Raw genomic sequence first — 7,472 nt, forward strand, 5'->3', positions numbered from 1 at the left:
GTACATGATTTTTCCCATAGAAAATGGACAACCTAAATTGGAGTGATATTTGATACTAGCTCAAAAAACACATAGCATGTATTATATACTTTTTTTTAGAAAAAAATTATATATAATTAAAGAAGATCCACTGGCAAGTTGCACCTCAATTTCATTTTTTATTGATCCCGGTGTAACATAAATTTGATGGGGGTAAATCTACAACGATTCATAATTACACGTACGTACTAATATACTATGGATGAAATTATGTAAACATTAAGTGTGATCAAGTTATTACCCTACTCAAAGAAATATTCGATTGGATGGTAGGTGAGAAGGATTGTAAGTAGAAGATCCTGAATCCAAAACCTCTTGTTTGAAAAAAAAAATAAATAGTTTCCCTACTTGGGCATACCTGCCTCCACCATGCATAGGAGGAATAAAGGTCTGACTAATGAATTAATCCATGTAGCACAAAGATATGTATATCTGATACGACTACATTTTTTTTGTCCTTCTGTTTTTGTCTGGCTCTAGATTGTCTTGCAATTAATTGAAGCTTGTAGTGATAACTTGTAATGTGATTGCACAGTTATTGTAGTGCTTCATGCAAGCTTGTAGTGACAATGCAGCAACTCCTAATTTGTATTAGGAAATAATGAGAGTTGCTGCATTGTAGATGAAAACTTCTACAGTAAAATTTTTTCATATATACTATTGTAGTAAAATATTTCAGAAATACCTCTAAAAATAGCTAATCCGAATGAAACCTTTGTGTATTGGATTACTTAGAAAAATCCAGATTTATGTACATCAATTTTCTTTCATTAATATGAACATAAGACAACATTAAATACCCGGTATTTTTTAACCCAAAGAAAAAAAATCTCCGTTCAGTAGGAGGGGCCATAGAAGCTATCCATGATTCATGTTTGGGCGTTGTACTCTCAGAAGTAGTTTAATTGTCAAAAAATCAAAACAATGGACAGAGTAGTGGATTGTATCAAATTTGGGTACCGTATCATTATCACAAAATCTTACTTGAAACACGAAATCTTAGCCAGGAGATTTTAGTTTAGTGATTAGTGTTGAAATCGCATGACATAGAGGTAATGGGTTTTAATCCTCCCTTTTTCTTAATCCATCCCTTCCCTGCTTAAAAAACAAAAGCATCATAGTCTCACATAGATATTATATATTGCGCTACATCACAACATGGAAACAAAAAATTGGATGAAGCACAATGGTTTTGAAATTTATGTCAATTGGCTCCATCATAACGTAAAATTTTCATTCTACGATGATATTGGCATGTATCAATATCAGAGCATTTTTCCAGCGTCCTTGCAACTATTGATACCTGGAGACTTGTCACCAAGGACAAAAACTTGGGTAGACCTGGTCTTTATAGAACTAGTAGTCCAAATTTTGTCACATTTTTAATACTTGAATTAGTGAGATGGTGTAGTCAATTTTGAACTACCAGATTTATATAGATCGAGTCTACCCAAGTGTTTGCCGTCACCAAGACAAGCTATCAAATATCGACCTTTTTTTCTTTTAATTTGTCATACTTGGGTCACTGTCTAAGATTGTCTTAGCGATCAAAAATCATTATTGAGACCATTAAGTCCCATAAAATATCACATGATTGATGCTTCATCAATTTGACATTAGATATATGTTGTGACTAAATAAAAAAAAATAATGCCAATTGATGTTTAATATGAGTATTTTCAAGATGCTGCTGCAATTCGTGTTTGAGAATAATTGCACAGAACGTGTGGACTAGCGCGTGAGGATATGGATAAAATGAGACCACTATTTTTTTGTCAAACCAATACTCTAATGTCTTGATCCACAGGTATATATATATGTCTTAGAGATAAATCCAAATGACAAATTAGGATATGGGTCGACCCGGCCAGTAGTTAGGGTTTTGAAGACAAGTTGCTTTGGCTGGAAAATAAGAGCTCACAGTATTGTGTCAATAGCAAATTGTAGACTAGGAAAAAAAAATAATGAGAGTTGGTACATTGTAGATAAAAAGGTTTCTCTATTGGGTTACTTGGAAAATTCCAGATTTATTTACATCAATTTTCCTTTATTAGAATGAACATATGTTAGAAAACCAAAACAATGGGCAGAGTAGTGGTTTGGATCAAATTTGGATGCAGAATCATTATCACAGAAATCTTATTTAAAACATGAAATCTTATCGATGAGGTGTTAGTCTAGTGATTAAGGTTAAAATCTCTCAAAACACGAAATCTTACTAAAGATGTATTAATCTAGTGATTAAAGTCGAAATTTCATAACGAAAGGATGTGGCTCTAATCCTTTTTCCCCCTCTCTATGTTTTAACTGCCACCCCTCTCTTACTTTTAAAAAAAAAAAAAAGCGTTCACTGCTCATACAGTATATTATATATTGCGCTATGTCACAACATGGAACAAAAAATCAGATGAATCACAATTTTGTGATGTGATGTATGGATTGGGTTTGTTTGGATTGGAGGTTATATGAAATATTTATTTGAGATAATTATTTTAATACTTTTTGTGATGTGATGTATGTGAAATAAAAATATGATTGAAAAATGTGTGTATGATGCAAATAAAACAAAATTTGAATTTTTTTTTTTAAAACCATGTAATCCAAACAAACCCAATGGTTTTAAAATTTAGGTCAATTGGCTCCATCATAATGTAAGATGTTTTCTTCAATGATATTGACATGTATAAATATCAGAGTATTTTCCTATTTTCTACTCTTATAGATGCCTAGGGATTTGTGACCAAAGTAGCTGTCGATTATCGATCTTTTTTTTTTTTCCTTAATTTGTCATATTCGGATCATTGTCTGAGATTTTCTTACCCGACAGAAATCAATATTGTGACCATTCAGTCAGCCAAAATATCACATGATTCATAGCTTCATCAATTTGACACCAAATATACGTTAACCATTCAAATCAATTTGAATGTGACTGGAGAAAAAAAAAATAATGCCAATTGATGTTTATGATGCTGTTGCAATTTCTGTTTGAGAATAATGTACACAAAAGTTCGCCCCTGATGGTCTGGACTAGTGCGTGAGGATATGGATCAAAATTCAAATGAGACCACTATTTTTTTTTTCGGTCAAATTAACCAATGCTCTAATTTCTTAATCCATAGGTATCTTAGAGTTCTAAATTGCCAAATTGACAAAGGATTTTTCTAACCAATGCATTTAGATATATTTTTTCAAATTTTATAAAAATTAAACCCAGACTTCTCTTAACAAATGTCCAATGCATTTAGATTTTTTTTTTTCAAATTTTATAAAATTAAAGTCTCTGACTCCTCTTAACAAATGTCCATTATGCACTCGTTAACTAAATTCACTGTCATATTAGTGATATTACGTATCACTATCGTTGTAAGTTTTGATGAAAGATTTAATATGTCACACTAGCAATGTCAACTAGTTAAAATTTCATTTCATCCATGCTTTTGAATGTATTTTCCTTTTTTACATAATTCTAGTATAAATTAGTTTATATTTAATTAAATTATAATAGATGAGCTAACAAGAAAATTTTTTGATTAAAAATGTTTGAAAAAAAAAATTAAAATAATATTGTAATGCTTTTAGTGATATGATGTATATTAGATAGAAAGTTGGATGGAAAAATAAACAATTGAGAAACGTCATTGTAATGTAGCAAAAAAAAAAAATTAACTTCATTATCAAAACAGACCCAAAGTGCTATTAAAGACATGGTATGCTTTTTTCATACTAATTAATTTTTTGTTGCACAAGATAATAGGACACTATGTGAATGACTACGTTGTAATTAACCATCTATTTTTTTTTTTTTTAATGAAGGATATAGCTTCAACGGTTTTTAACATATATAAAGTGAATTGGCCTATTTTAGTAGAAAGAAAAAATGTGTATCCATCATGATAAATAATCTTGTATCTTTATGTCAAATCACAGAAATGAGTGTTATAGGAACTAACACTGTACCAATATAATATTACTTTGCTGACTGAAAGAGTTTTTTTTTTTTTTTTAATCATGAAACACATTGACATTTCAGATTTTGGACGTTCTTGTAAGTCGCTTCAACTATGGTTAAGTTTGATGTTGATCTAATAAACCGAACCTTTAAATTAAGAAAAGAAGTTAAATGCACTTGTGGCTTACCCAAAAAAGAAAAAAAATGCACCTATGATAGGAATAGCGGCATAAAGTTCTCAATTAATATAATGTCATGTATGAATTCATTAAGCTACTGATAATAATTTATTACACAAATTTTAAGAGCACAGCAAAGCCCAAAAATATTATTACAACTCATAGGAGAAAGAAAACATTTAAGTACATAAATTATTATTATTACGATTCATAGGAGCAAGCACAAAAGTAATTTCAATCCATTTTCCACTTGGTACAATAGTCTTCATCAGCTTAATTTCATTTGTTCGATCAACACACTGATTTTAGTGCTTGGAGCTCCCAAACACATTTTCATGCCATATATGATGATTTAATGCCCCTTCATTCGAGATGGTGCTTTGAGGGCAAAGTCCATCGCTATATTTGGACCAGGGACACCGTCGTTTAGTTTCCCAAATTCAAGGGTCCGTTTGGTTGGACAGAAAATATTTTCCCCAGGAAAATATTTTTCATCGAAGTCATTTTCCTGGAAAATCACTTCCTTCTTCATAATTTTCCAGTGTTTGGTTATTTAGTGAAAATATTTTCCAAATTCCTTTTTTCATAATTTTCTAGTGTTTGGTTTGTCAGTGAAAATATTTTTTGACTTCCTTTTTTAATATTTGTTGATATGTTGCAAATGTTTTTCTATTCTCAAAACATTCATCTCATTATAAGTGTTTTTTAGCTTCTATCCATTATAATCATATTATCATTTTTATAAAATATTTATTCAAATTACACCATGAATTCTTAAATGGATTCAATACAAATCATTGCGTAAGAAAATGGATGATTTTGATTGGACATGGGAAAAGGATGCTTGCTTGTCCTATTCATACCACTAGAAAGTAACCATCGAGACCCAGATTGTAGCTGTCTAGGATCAATTAACATGCCCCTACCATTTGGCTCAACATTAAAACCTGCGACATGGACACCGAGATTTTAAATAGACAGATGAATGGTCAATGGTGCATTGATGCACTTATGATTTTCTTCAGCACTGGTTCCTTCCATAGCAAATTCTTCATTCAGATCATCCTTTTCGTTGCTCAAATCCGTTTCTCTATTTGTGCTGTGCATTTCGCCATGCACAGGAATACAAATTCTTTCAACTTGAGCCAGAGCAAGCATTGATGATCCAACCATTTCAAAGTCACGAAAAGGATCTCTGAGCTGCAACCTAAGAGCTAATGTGAAGTTGTTACTGAACAAATGACTGTTACTACCTGATAATTTAACTCGTAGACCATTTCTAGTCATCTGTAAACCACCTAAATTGAAAAGATCAGCATGATAAGCTGCTAAGATTTTCAACATCTTTCCATCAACTTCATTCTCATAATCAATATCTACTGCATCTAACCTGAACCGTTCATCCAATGAGATAGAGAGTTTGATTAACTCAGCAATACCATCATCCCCTTTGACATCCAAAAGTTGCAATGGAGCGGATCCCAAAGATCCCATAACCCCACCTAGTTTAACATTCTGGCTTACGGAGGTCCAATTCTTAGTAAACTGGGGCCTAATGCTTGAAGGTGCTTCTGCATCTGACTAGCCACGTTGAATCCTCAACCCTTCAATGGAGAGAGCTTCAAAATTAGCCATTGCTAATGGAACAAGATCTTCCAAACTCCAAAGACACATAATCTGAATGTACGTTATCTGTTATTGGAGCATTCTGACTGTGATCTATTACTTTTTGTGAATCTTTAAAGGGAGCTTACTATTATGTCAGAAGAAATTAACGATGCAAGAAAATCCCTATCGCTTGAAGTAAGGTTCCAAAATAATTGAACAGGCAACTGTAACATCAGAGCTTCATTATCTTTTCCATAGCTACCAACATTTTCAGTCTTTCTAACAAACCAGAAGTGTCTTCATTTTCCCTTCTTTTTTTTTTCCCGTTTTCCATCTTTCTAATGTTGTATGCTTGATACAGGGTTCTAGAAAATCCCAGCAAAACTAATGCAACAATAAATGCCATAAACAAATAGAAATCTGTAATAACAATCCTGCTCAATTATTCACTATCCTTTCCTTTTTTGAGTTTTCTTGGTCCAAAATTACCAGTAATAACTTGTACAGTACTATCAGAGCTTCATCAAGCTCTGTACAATCTCCAAGAAATGAACACAAGCAAACGCAATGTGTGATTGTGTGTGTGTAGCAAAAATTATCTTAATGGGATACAAAAGTCATCAAAGAAAGAAACTTTTTCTGCAATTCCTTAAGGGAACAAAGCAGGTTCTCAAAAAAAATCAACAATAAAACCTACTATGCATAAATTAAGAAAACTGCCCCACTCAAAACTAGAAATTCCAGTAAAAATACTACTAACGATCAATAAGCAAGCAATAAGTTTGACTCGCCAGGACAATGAATTGCTGTATGATCCAACCATTCAAGAAAGTAGGAAAAGAAATAATAGAAAATGATGAAGAGCTTCAGCCCAAGACCTGTAAGAAGAAGGATTAAGAGAATAACCCAGTTGAAAGAGTAGCCTACCTCTGGAAGTGGGTCTTCGCCGGAGCTGGAGGCGCTGCCGGCGAAGAAGGATTGGTTTGCCGATAAGTCTTCAATCGATGGTCTTCAATCGTTGAGAATGGGCATCTACCGAAGTGCAAGAATGCCTTTAGGCCGTGATTTTAAGAAGAGGCCGTGCTTTTAAGAAAGGAAAATAACTTCAGAATAATAGGTAAGGACGTTATTTTCCTTCCCTCGGTGGAAGTTATTTTCCACCAGAAATCATTTTCCCAAATTAGATTGTGTCCAAACACTGAAAAATTAGGAAAACATTTTCTGGAAAATATTTTTCGTCCAACCAAACAGACCTTAGCGTAGGTCGAGACTCGAGAGTAAATTATCAATCTACGCCAACTTTTGCGAAATGAAACTTGTAAGGCGCCATTTCCAAAGTGTTAATTAAAAGGAACTTCTAGTGGAACTCCATCAGATCTCCTTCAATCATCTTGAATGTGACTTCTTTTCCTTATCTATGGCCTCTTTTATCACTCTGACCGCTTCCTATTTTCCATCTGATAAAAGAAATAAAGCATCAATGATTTGTAGATCAAGTGTGACACTCTAAAAGAACAAGCAAAATTCAGTAGTTATTAAGGCCAATAAAAAGTCTGTTTGACGATTACTTTTTAAAAAAATTAAAAATTATACTGTAGAACTTTTCATAATGTGATGTATGTAAAATAAAAAATAGTTAAAATAATAAAATGCTGATTAAAAAAATTATTTATGATGCAATAAAAATAATATTT

General features: G+C 32.4%; 1 long non-coding RNA gene across 1 annotated transcript; it reads right to left on the minus strand.

The window, feature by feature from the left end:
• Window positions 1-4,967: 4,967 nt before the first annotated feature.
• On the minus strand, window positions 4,968-7,049 carry LOC113736966 (uncharacterized). Its single transcript, XR_011812674.1, has 2 exons — window positions 6,706-7,049; window positions 4,968-5,774 (listed from the first exon to the last, which is right to left on the minus strand). It is a non-coding gene; the product is annotated as an uncharacterized lncRNA (long non-coding RNA).
• Window positions 7,050-7,472: the final 423 nt, after the last annotated feature.

This window comes from Coffea arabica, chromosome 3e, assembly GCF_036785885.1.
Source record: "Coffea arabica cultivar ET-39 chromosome 3e, Coffea Arabica ET-39 HiFi, whole genome shotgun sequence".
Lineage (NCBI taxonomy): Eukaryota > Viridiplantae > Streptophyta > Magnoliopsida > Gentianales > Rubiaceae > Coffea > Coffea arabica.